This window comes from Lepidochelys olivacea (assembly GCF_965140295.1).
Source record: "Lepidochelys olivacea isolate rLepOli2 genome assembly, chromosome: 1".
NCBI lineage: Eukaryota > Metazoa > Chordata > Testudines > Cheloniidae > Lepidochelys > Lepidochelys olivacea.
Window position 1 is genome coordinate 53,344,546 of NC_140411.1, and position 11,805 is coordinate 53,356,350.

An 11,805-nucleotide genomic window follows, 5' to 3' on the forward strand; every position below is an offset into this window, starting at 1 on the left:
TTGTGTTACGTAGTGGGGGAACTTGACGATATATTGTGGAGCAGTTTGCGGGACGGCTGGAGTGCCTTGTGGACAGGCTGGTGGAGCAGTTCATAGGACGGCGGGAGCTGCTGGTGGGACGCGGAGCAGTTCGTGGACCGGCTGGTGGAGCAGTTTGTGGGACTGCAGGAGCTGCTTGTGCGCCACGGAGCTGAGCGAAGGAGTTTGTGGGGCGGCTGGTGGAGCGGAGCGAAGGCCTATGGAGCTATGGGGCGGTCAGCTTCAGATCATGTAAGGTGCCTCTTACCTCTGCCCCCATCTCCACCCAGGTTGGGAGGTAAAGCTCTGTAGATAAACTTTTGAACTCTGGGGCTGCCCTGACCAGGGACAGAGACTTTTGGGTCATTGGACTTTTGGGACTTTGGGTGATTTGGGGTTGCTGGACTCAAGAACCAAACGGAAAGGGCATGCCCCAATTTGCCTGGGGTGGGGTTTTTTTTGCTCATGGGTTGTTTTATGAATCCTGTTGGTGGTGTTTCCCCAAAATAATGCCACATTGTCTCTCTCTGTTATTAAAAGGCTTTTTGCTACACTCAGACTATGTGCTTGCGAGAGGGGAAGTATTGCCTCTTGGAGGCGCCCAGCGGGGGTGGTATATATTTGTCCCAGGTCACTGGGTGGGGGCTCGAGCCGGTTTGCATTGTGTTATTGGAATGGATCCCCTAGATATTGAACCCGGCCCTTGTTGCTGCCAACTCTGACGGGCAGAAGGGTTACGCTTAAATAATCTTAAGAATCACTGGCAAATCATAAAGGTTGCTTTAACTACTGTCACTAGCTTTTTGTAGCAATGGCACAGTGTAAATGACAAGATTTTGATGAGCAGTCTCTGCAATTATTTCTTCACATGAGTGCTGGCAGTTCCCATCCCCAATACCATAGCTTAGTCTTCAAAGAAAAACCATGATCTACCGAGTAATTCTGGCTTCACAAATTCCGGTTGTGACTCAGCTGTTTAGTAGCTTTGCTGGAATGAAGTGCAATGGGGTTGTATATATTTAATGTCTGCTTGTAGTGGGGTGGTTACCCACTGTGGCCCTGACAGGGCTGAGGCCAGCCTTGGGAGAGGGCTATGGCTGTGGGGAAAAGCCCAGGCTGATGAAGGAAGCAGCCGCAGCTGCTAAATCATGCCCAGCTGGCCCCTATAGGAGGCTGGGAGCCAGGAGCCTAGTCAGTCTCTGTCTGCCTGTAGAAGGAGAAGGGCCTGGCTGCAAGGTGCAGAGCAGGACACCCATATTGGAGCGGGGCTGGGGAAGGGCTACAGGAGCTGGGAACTCTGGCCTGGAAAGCTGCAGGACTGACTACAGGCCAAATAGGTGCAGGGTTGCAGAGCAGCAGCCCATGGGTAGGTGGAGGCAGCAGTCCAAAACCCCCCTGTCTGTGATGAGTGGCATATACCCTGCAGTCTACCCCCAATACAACAGGCTAAGTGGGGACTGGCAGTAGCCCAGACTGAGGTGAGGTGGGGTTAGAGGGTGAGGGTTCCCCTGGGTGGGGAGACCCAGAACCTGAGAGTGTGGGGATACTGCTAGGGGGGCAGCACCCCAGAGAATGGGGCACCGGGTCCTGGGAGGGACATGGGGACTGGCGGTAAGGCAGATCACCGGCCTGCAGAGGGCGTGCCCGTGGCTGGATGAGCTAATTCCCAATGACAGCCAGCAGGAGGTGCTGCCGGGTGAGTCCGAACCTTCACACTGCTATATACATCTGAGAATTGCCTTTGGAAAATGGTCCTCTGGCTTTCCTACAGGGTTACAATTTACTACTAGGATGCAGTTGTTGTGGTTTAGGACAGAGAGAGCAGTGGTAAAATAACAGACCTCTATAAAATATAAGAGGTTATTCAAGTGACTTTCAGAAGCATAGGTCATCATGATATTTCTTTTTCAGAAAGGAACTAACTGTGGCAGATGTTGTAGGGTTGCCATAATATCAGTGATCATTTCATAATTATGAGAAACATATATGCTATTTGTACCATGGAAGTTAGTGCAATCAGTATAACTGGGTTATCCAGATTATGACCCTCGGTTGGCAGCTCTCACCTATTCCATGCAGAAAGGAGAAAGGTGAGCTACTGAAATGTCACCAACGGCTCTCTTTCCTGGACTCCAGCTCTCTTAGGGTATGCCTACACTGCAATTCCTGGCTGATCTGTGCTAGTTGATTTGGGCTCAGGGAGCTCAAGCTAAATGGCTCTTTAACTGCAGTGCAGACATTCAGGCTCAGGCTACAGTTCAGGCTTTAGGACCCTGTGAGGTGAGAGGGTTCCAGAACTTGGGCTGCAGCCTAAGCCCAAATGTCTACATCACAATTAAACAGCCCCTTAGCCCAAGCCCCGTGAGCCCAAGTCAGCTGGCAGGGTCCAGTCATGAGTTTTTAACTGCAGTGTAGACATACCCTAAGGGGCTGGGATTTATATGGGGGAAAGTAGCTAGTCCCAGTTGGGTGGCCAAAGCTCATCATAACTAATGCCAGCCCCATAGAGAAACCTAGTTGGGAAACCTAGACAGCCTGCTGCTGTATTACTTGTTCCATGAAGCCCATCCATGGTGGAAAAGTCTCCATCCCCTTTAAGTGAGGGAGTCTTGAGGCAGCCATGGCCAGCGGGAGTACCTGGTAGTATTGTGTCCTAGGAGCAGGTTGGAGGGACACACTGAGTTGCCAGAGCCTTTGCATGGATGGCCCTAGTCTTCTGAGGGTTTCAGGCGATCTCCAGAGTTTTTTGGGGAGACCCACAGCTCATCCTGTAAGGAGATAACCACCTTCCTCCCTGGCTCAGTATGGGACTTTCCTCCTTTCTGTGAGTGTTAGGAGGGGGTCAATCTGTCCTTGGGTGCATAAGACAGGGGTGTAGGGTTAGTTAATGACCAAGACTGGGAGTCAAGACTGCTTGGTTTTATTCTTTGCTCTTTTATTAGCATACTTTGCCACCTTGCATCAGTCACTAAGGCCAACACTTTCAAACCTCACTGCCTAAAGTTAGGGTCCTAAACCCATTCCTCAGCACATAAATACAAGTGGCCTGATTTTCAAACGTGTTGAGTAATGGAGCCAATGGTGGGGGGTGGTCTTGAGGTTGCTCAGCATCTCTGAAAATCAGGTCACAGTTAGGTGCCTAAATAGAGATCTAAATCCATATCTCTCAGAAACCCAAATTTGAAGTGTTGGCCTTAGCAGCTGTGTGCCTTGGTTTACCCATCTCTAAGATGGGGCTAACTATGCCTAAGTCTGCACAACGTCTGCAGGGTGGATCTCCAGACCAGTCAGCAAGAATATCATCCTCAGGGTAGACTGTTAAGAAGCAGGGCACAAACCCCAAACTGGCTGCAAGTTCTATACTTAGATTGCACCAACCAAGTAACATGCAAACTCCTCAGGTACAATACAGCCTTAATGTGGAGTCACAGTCTCCTTGGGTGCTCCAATCTATCTTGTCACCCAGGCAAGCTTCACCCTGTGAGAGACAAGGTGAGTGAGGTAATATCTTTTATTGGACCAACTTCTGTTGGTGAAAGAGACAAACTTTCAAGCTTACACAGAGCTCTTCTTCAGGTCTGAGAAACGTACATCTGTGCTAGATGGTCACTTTACACCAAAGATCACAAGATATTCTGGTTACTCCCAGTCTCCAAGGACCAGAGCACTCATTTTGCACCTTAGATCTCACAACAAAGACAGTGCTTGTAACAAATTCTATAGTAAACTAACTAAGGATTTATTAACGAAGCAAAAGAAATGAGTTATTTACAAGGTTCAAACAGGTAAACGTACATACACAAATGAGTTGCAGTATTAGGATTCAGATAGCGATGGGGCTGCTGAAATATGCCTGTAAGACTTTTAAGGCTAACTCAGGTTAATCCTGGGGATCTCTTGCTTATATTTTGCACTCTAAGGGGCAAATATTCCTAAGAGCATAAAAAGACCTTAATTCCTTGGGGATACAAATCCCTGACCACATCTCTCTAGAACCCAAACTGATGGGCTGAGTGTGTCTGCACATCTCCTTTTCATGGGTGTGGCAGGAGCAATTAACAAAGTGCTTGTTCTTTGATGGCTTACAATGGCCCCTTTGGCTTCAATAGGCCTTCCTGAAGAGCCGGAGATAACCCATCCTCATGGGTGCAAACCAGTATTTTACACTCTGTGATGTTTCATTCTTGACTGGATTTACAGTTTCAGAGCAAACAGAATTACAGTTACAGAACAAGCACTTGAGTATTATCTGATAGCATGGGTTACCCATACTGTAAGTGAGATTAATTCATGCAGCAATTTACAAGCATTTCAGAAAGTCTGAACACTAAATACGTTGCTGCAAGTCTAATACCTATTTTAGCAATACTCACACACAGGTGAATCAGACTTGTTTCCAGTTATACTTTTGATAGTCTTCACTTGAGGACTACGGACCTTGGAATGAGCTGGCACGTGGTCTGCCAGAGTCACAGTATGTGCACATTGCTCTCATACAGTTGTCTTTAAATAGTCATGCCTTCGAAACTTCTGAGCTCAGGGAATCTGTCAGTTCAAGCTGGAAACTATGACTGCTTATAAGTGTGGATTCTAAATGTTAGTTTAAATAACTAATTGTTCATTTTAGGTGACATTTTCATAGAAGCCTAAGAGAATTAGGGACCAAACTCCCACTATCATTCAACAGGAATGATAGTGCCTCACTCAGTTAGGCTTCTGTGAAAATCCTGTTTTTAATTCATTATAGTTAATTTTATAAACTTTTATGCGCCATTTTAAAGTAATCTTTGATTCAAACTGAAAATAAGAGGCTTTATGAACAAAATGTCTTTGCTAATTTTGTCCCACTTCTGCCAGCCTTACCTTGAGTACTACCTCCAAGGCTATCCCTACATTTGGAGATAGGGGTGTGATTCCTACCTTGCATAGATGTACTTGCACATCCCTAGCTCCAAGCGTAGACGTAGACCAAGACTCAATGTAGCAGGATTGGGACAAAATCAGCAGACAAATTTGACCATAAGGCCTTCTTCAGGCTCTATCTGTAAAGGAAGAAACATAGGTTACTTTTCAGCATAGCTTTCAGACAAACCTTTTATTCCATTAGCTGCCTTAATGCTGATACAGCATTCACCATTTGTTTGGTTCATAGAGTTGATTTTAATGTGTTTGCTGTGGCAGGTACTTCTAAAATAGCTTCTTTCTCCTGCGGGAGGGGGATCATTTTAAGGGCAAAAGTTGACAGATGTGAATGTCAGTTTTAACCCACAAAAGATCAGGGATATTTTGAATTCAATCCATCACAGCAGGAACTAGTGCAGCCTAGAAATAGAATTTTAAATTGAGAAGTTGGAGACCTCTGCTCATCAGGAATAATGTAGTTGTAGTTTATGAAATATTGATTCTGAGTCTACCTCATCTCAATAGGAATTGAGGGAATGTGATCTAGATTTCCAAACTAAATACTTTTAAGGTGGAACAGAATTCTTCATCTGCTTAAAAATAACGTGCCTGGAAAATAATGCCATAACTTTTGCTAATAAATATGCTAAGTGGACCGTGGGCAGAATTATATAAAAAGGGGAGAAAAAAATTAAGGCAACCCTGACTAAATATCCTCTTGAATAGATACTGTTGAACCAAAACATGTATGGCTAAATAATTATCGTTCATTGTACTTTAAACTCAGCACTTCAGAGGTTTTTATAATTAATCACATGATTAGCAGCTCTGTTGTAGAAAGCTATTTTTATATAAATCTGAATCGGATATCCTCGGGTTTGTAACACACAACAAACAACTTCATGGTACGTCTATATCTTGCAACCAAAATTCCACTGATGAAAAGGTCAGATCTAATAAGCTGCTTCAGCAGAAAGTAGGAAACGAAGTTCAGATCTGTCACTGCATTAATAAATGATAGCAGATCTTAATAAAAGTATTCCTATGAGCTATGGAGGCTTTGTTAGATCAGGTGAAGAAAGAAGAGCTGTATGTATCTTACACAACTATTTTAAACATATGGGTACAAATTCTGTTCAGACTTGCATCATGCGCAACCTTGTGGTCTCCAGTGTAAATAGTGCAATCTGCTTTTGTGTGAATTCTCACTGCAAATTATTTAAGGGCTGCTGACTACAGCCAAGATTTCTAAATCTGGTGCCTAAAGTTCAGCTACTAGATCCACATTCAGCACATATAAAAATGGCATGATTTTCAAAAGCACCACTGAAGTCAATGGAAGCAGTGGGTGCTCAGAACCTCTGAAAATCAGGTGACTTAGACTTCTAAGTCTTTAACTCCTAAGTCTTAACTTTCAGCACCCATTTTTGAAAATCTTGGCCTATAAATTTGGTGCTGTACAAGACACAAAGGTTGACTCTGTCCAAAGGAGCTTACAGTCTAAAAGAGAACCAGGATGTACTGCGGGAGAGATCTTCTCACACTTTAAGGTTATGTTTATTTTTCTGAAGCTGCTTGGGTCCCTGTAATGGACCAGATCTTAAGCTGGTATAAATCAGTGTAGGGCCAGTGGCTTCAACATAGTGATTCAGGTTTACACCAGATGAGGTTAGAAATAGTTTTTCAGAGGGAAAGCAGGGAATGATGTTATAAAAAATATTGCCCTAGTCAGTTTTCAAAGAGCAGATTCTTAAATGATCTCTGTTTTTTATCTTGAGGAGAAAGGGAATGGAGCAACCTTTCCTTTTGCACCAAGAGTATAAATCTGTCTAATTCTATCCTTTGTGCCTATGTTTCAGTCTCAGGAGACTTGAAAATTAATTTGAGGTGAGCACATCCTTAGGTAGAATTGGAACAAACGATCCACCTAGTTCAGTATCCTGCCTGATAATATTGAGCGCCAGATGCTTCAGAGGAAGGTGCAAGAAATCCCCTACTGAACAGCTATCTCTAGGGGAAATTTCTTCCTGGCCCCCATCAACTGCTAGATGAATTATACAAATAGAAATATTTTGTTAGTACAACTATCTAATATAACAGTGGATGTGCTCATTATCCATATAAATGAGATCTTGGCCCCAATGATATCTTGTGGCAATGAAGTGCACAGGTTAATAATGTACTGTGCAAGAATATTTCCTTTTATATTTTCTTGGACAGTTCTTCAAATGTAAACAGCCTTCATTATCCTTCAGAAAACCAACTCAAGTAGGGTTTCACTGAGAAATGTGTAAAATCCAAACATCAACAGCTCTCTATGTATAAAGATCTATTGGAAATGAAATCTGTGAGCTGCAGCTCATGAAAGCTTATGCTCAAATAAATGTTAGTTTCTAAGGTGCCACAAGTCCTCCTTTTCTTTTTGCGGATACAGACTAACACGGCTGCTACTCTGAAACTTAACTAATGGGCTAATTTGAATACTGATTCCACCATTTAGAGCTGGGTGATTATTCTGATCACTGGCAGCTAAAAGAAAAGTTTCATCCTGAATTAAAGCTGGAAATTCTGAAAATTTTTGGCAAATCAAACAAAATGGCTGGAGGAGGAGCCTTCCTTATAACCTTTAGCTCATTGACTGAGGCACTTCCTCTGGATGTAGGAGATCTAGGTTCAGTTTCCCCCCACTGCCTGATAGAGCAAGGATTTGAACCTGGATTTCCCACATTGTAGGTGAGTGCTTTAGCCACAGGGTGGTGTTGGGAAGGTCTCTTGCAGTGTCTTCTGTTGAAGCTGTTCCATGGTTTATTAAATACTTGAATAGTCATTGGGTCAGAATGAGCATGTGAAATTGACTCTTTCACTTGATAGGTAGTGCACTCAGCTGGGAGGGGGTGATCTCTGTTCAAATCCTTTCTCCAAATCAGGTAGAGGGGGAGTTAATTCTAAGTCTCCCACATCCCAGGTGTGCAACCTACTCACAAGGTTACAGGTTATAAGGAAGGCAGTGATGGGAGCCAGCTCGCTTTCACCTCCCATTTTGTGAATGGTGCCTAAAACACCCCCCCCCCCCAAAAAAAAAAGTTCTTTGGTCAAATATAGTGGGTGAATTTGCGTCAAATTCACAAATAGTTACAGGTCAAATGAAACTGCATTTTTCAGTTAATAAACTGTTTGAAAAATTTCACCTAGTGCTCCCACCATTAGCTATGACTTTGAATCAGAACTGTGACGTGGAACACCCAGAAACCGGGGGAGGAACAGTTCAGAATCCAAACCCTGATCTCAATTTTGAACTCTGCTCCAATGAGCCAGATCAAAAGCACCTATCCAAACAACTCTGAACTTTGGGAAGGGATTGTCAGACTGTGGATCTGCAATTTGGGAGTGGAAAGTAAAATCCCAGCCCTGCGGTGTGGTTTAAGCCTTCTCCTTGTTTGCTGCTTGGAGTGGCTTCTCCACTTTCACTTCAGGGTATAGATCCTGAGTTCTGTGCCTGGTGCCTCTAATTTTTAAAAGTTGCTGGGGATCCCCAGCTCCCACTGAAGTCAGAATTGTGATTAAAATCCAGGTGGGTACTGGTCACTAGAGACTTTTGCACCTTTGCTGCAACCAGTGAAGCTGCATCTTTTGATGCAATAGTGGAAAATTTTAAGACCTGGATAATTTTGGCAACGCCCTGTTTCTGACGTCATACTCTGGCAGTAAAACCATGATATCTGCAGCTCAGATTTTTCAGGATCTTAATAAGAGAACTCTGTTAAAATCCCTTTTAGCTAAACTTGTGCAGGTCACCATTAGGAGACAGGAAAATATTACACACACACACCCATATGCACCTACAAATGTTTATTCTTATACTGCTGATGGAACCAACAAAGCTAATCTTTTCCTTTCTCTCTGTGCCCTGGCACTGTGCTATCATTGATTATGTCAGCAGGAATGTGCACAAGCTGTGGAAACGTAGCTGTACATTAGCAAGCTGCATGTATTGTTTCTCTTGTGTATAGTATAAAAAAAGAGGATGAAATTCTGCTTTTACACTGGTGTAAATCTGGAGTCACTCTATTGACTTCAGCTGAGTTAGAGTGGATTTACATTGCTGTCATTAGAGCAGAATTTTGCCCAGAGTGTGTGTGTTGACATGAGCAGAAGGACCTCAGGTCGGCACTTTGGTATGACTGAGCCTAGCAAGCCGAGGCAATCATTTTGGGATCCTGGGTAAAAGTAAGACATGTCAAGGCCCCAGAAATTAACATAGCAATGTTGGGGGATGGAAGGAGGATTAGTAGTTGGAGGTGCAAAATATGGGTAATGAAATACAAAGCTACTTGGAATTCAGGGGATTGCTGAACTCAGAAAAGGAATCACACAGATTTGCTAAACTAGACAAATATGTTTTCATGGGAAAAAATGGGCCATATTTGAGCAAAAACAGGCCTTTTTGAATATATTGAATTAAAAAGGGCCTGTTTTCATTGTGAAGGTTATCACCACCCAGCAGATTTGAGGAGAGGCACGCAGCAGACAGTCAAATGGTAAAATCATAGATGCTTACAAGGAGGGGGTGCTGAAATCCTCTGTGTGGCTGTACACATGGAACTTGTCTAGGGCCAACAGAATTGGAAATTGTTGTATTTGGTACCACAGCTGTTGTGCCAGATGCTGAAGCAGAGTCTGTGTACTGAACAAGATAGTCCCTGCCTCTGAGAGTTTACAATCTAGAAGACAGATATGGAAAGACCCAGAAGAAGGAATCACTTCAGAGTTTTTTTCCTCATAGTCACAGACTGACTGGCCTTTAAGGGGAGTCAGGTTCAGTCTTCCCTGTGAGGTAGCAGCTAACTTCAGTATCCCTGATCTAGTGAAAGAATTAGGGAGGAATACATGGAGAGAGACGAGAACTCAGTGGGAGGAGACCCACAAGAGAAGAGCAAGGGGAGCCCATATGCTCTGGGAAAGGCCTCGTAAAGGAAGCCTGGAGAGAACTACAGGGAGCAGGTTAGGCTCCTGTGAGAGGCCCTGAAAAAAGCAGAAAGGATTCTGGGAGAAGCTGCCAGGAAGGCAAGGCAGTGGGGAAAACCTGCTAGGAAGAAGGGCCTCTGGGGGAAAAGCCATGGGAGTCAGTATGTTCCCTAAGGAGTAAAGAAGAGGTCTGTAGTCCCCAAGACTAGGGCTGAAGACCAAGGAACTTCAACATAGCCCAAGAAGGATCTTTTTGTTTGAGTGTTGATGTGGAGCCTTTAATTCCTTTAAGGGGACCGAACTAGAAAGAGGTCACCTGTCTGGAGGGCTAGGAAGCACAACTAGTAGACAGGAACAGGCCATCACAGAGCCAACAAGTGGCCAACAGGGGGAGCTAGAGACAAAGACCCCTGCAATACCAGTCTGATGCCAAGGGGTGTTACAGTAGTGATTGGAATCTCTTACACTTACCATCAGGTAATTTTTAATTTATTGTATTTGTTGGCATGGTGGAAGAAGTACTATAGGGAGGTTACAGATGAGCAGAGGTTGGAGGCCTAGTAGCTTAGCTGCCATTCTACTAGATCAGGGGTTCCCAAACTTGGTTTGTGGCTTGTTCAGGGTAAGCCCCTGGTGGGCTGCGAGACACTTTGTTTACCTGAGCATCTGCATGTTCAGCTGCTCGCAGCTCCCAGTCCCCTGTTTCCCGCAGCTCCCATTAGCTGGGAACAGTGAACCGCAGCCAGTAGGAGTTACGAGCGGCCATACCTGCGGACACTCAGGTAAATGCTTACCCTGAACAAGTCGCGAACCTAGTTTGGGAACCCCTGTACTAGACATACACCAAGAAGTTTAATTTCACCCCAATGAGTAGCGTAGCCAGTCACATCTGAAATACCCAGGCAACAGTGCAGAAATTCATCAAATCCCAAATGGAGTAACGATGTATCTTAACTTTGTTAATTTTCTAGAATTGTAGCATGATAAACAATTATACTGGAAGAGCTGGAATCGGAGGAGATTGCAGATTTTAAAGATTGCTTTAATGGTCAAATGAACCTTTTCCAAGACTGCAGCTACTTATATATACACCAGATAAGCAGTTCTTTATGAATTCACATCACAGACACTGTCTGTTCACTCTATGATCAAAAGAAAGGATTGAATTGGTGAGAGAAGCTATGTGGAAAATGCTCCCAATGGATCATTTTATTTCAGAGTCATAAAATTATTCCCTGTGTGGAGGAAATCTTATCTGCTCTAGTGCTGCATGGGAAAGGGATTGGGGCTCTGAAACACCACAGTACAGATGGAACAACGCACTGCAGTTGGCACACAGTATCTTAATTACAGACAGACTCACTATTTCATTGTTTATAGACATATTATTCACCATATTTCTTACAGCAATCTCTTTCTCTCTCTCTCCAAGATACTTATATGAACCTTGTTGTTGTAATATGAATTTAGCCTTCCAGGTCCCCCTCCCCACCCCCTGCAGTGAGGCAGGGAAGTTTTATCAACAGTTTACAGATAAATTCAATAACTTCCCAAGGTCACCCCGGAAGTCTGTGGCAGAGCTGGGAAAGCCAGATCTTCTGAGTATTAGTCCAGTACCTTAATCACAAGACCATCCCCCTTCTTCATAACCAGTAAAGGCCTCCAGCCTAGATGTAGGAAATGTGGTGGCATGGATGCTAGTTTGTCTTATGGCTGTGCACGGAATTGCTGGAAACTGTTTTCTTGGCATTGCTTATGTCTGGGTTTGTCCTTCAGCTTTCTTGTGGGACTAGGCATCCAATTGAAAAAGATGATCAGTGAACTAAAACACAACTTGAGACATGCAGCCCACTTACACTGATTGAGTTGGCAAGAAACAGATACAATTACACTGAGTGGGGGGGGGGAAAGAAAATTCTA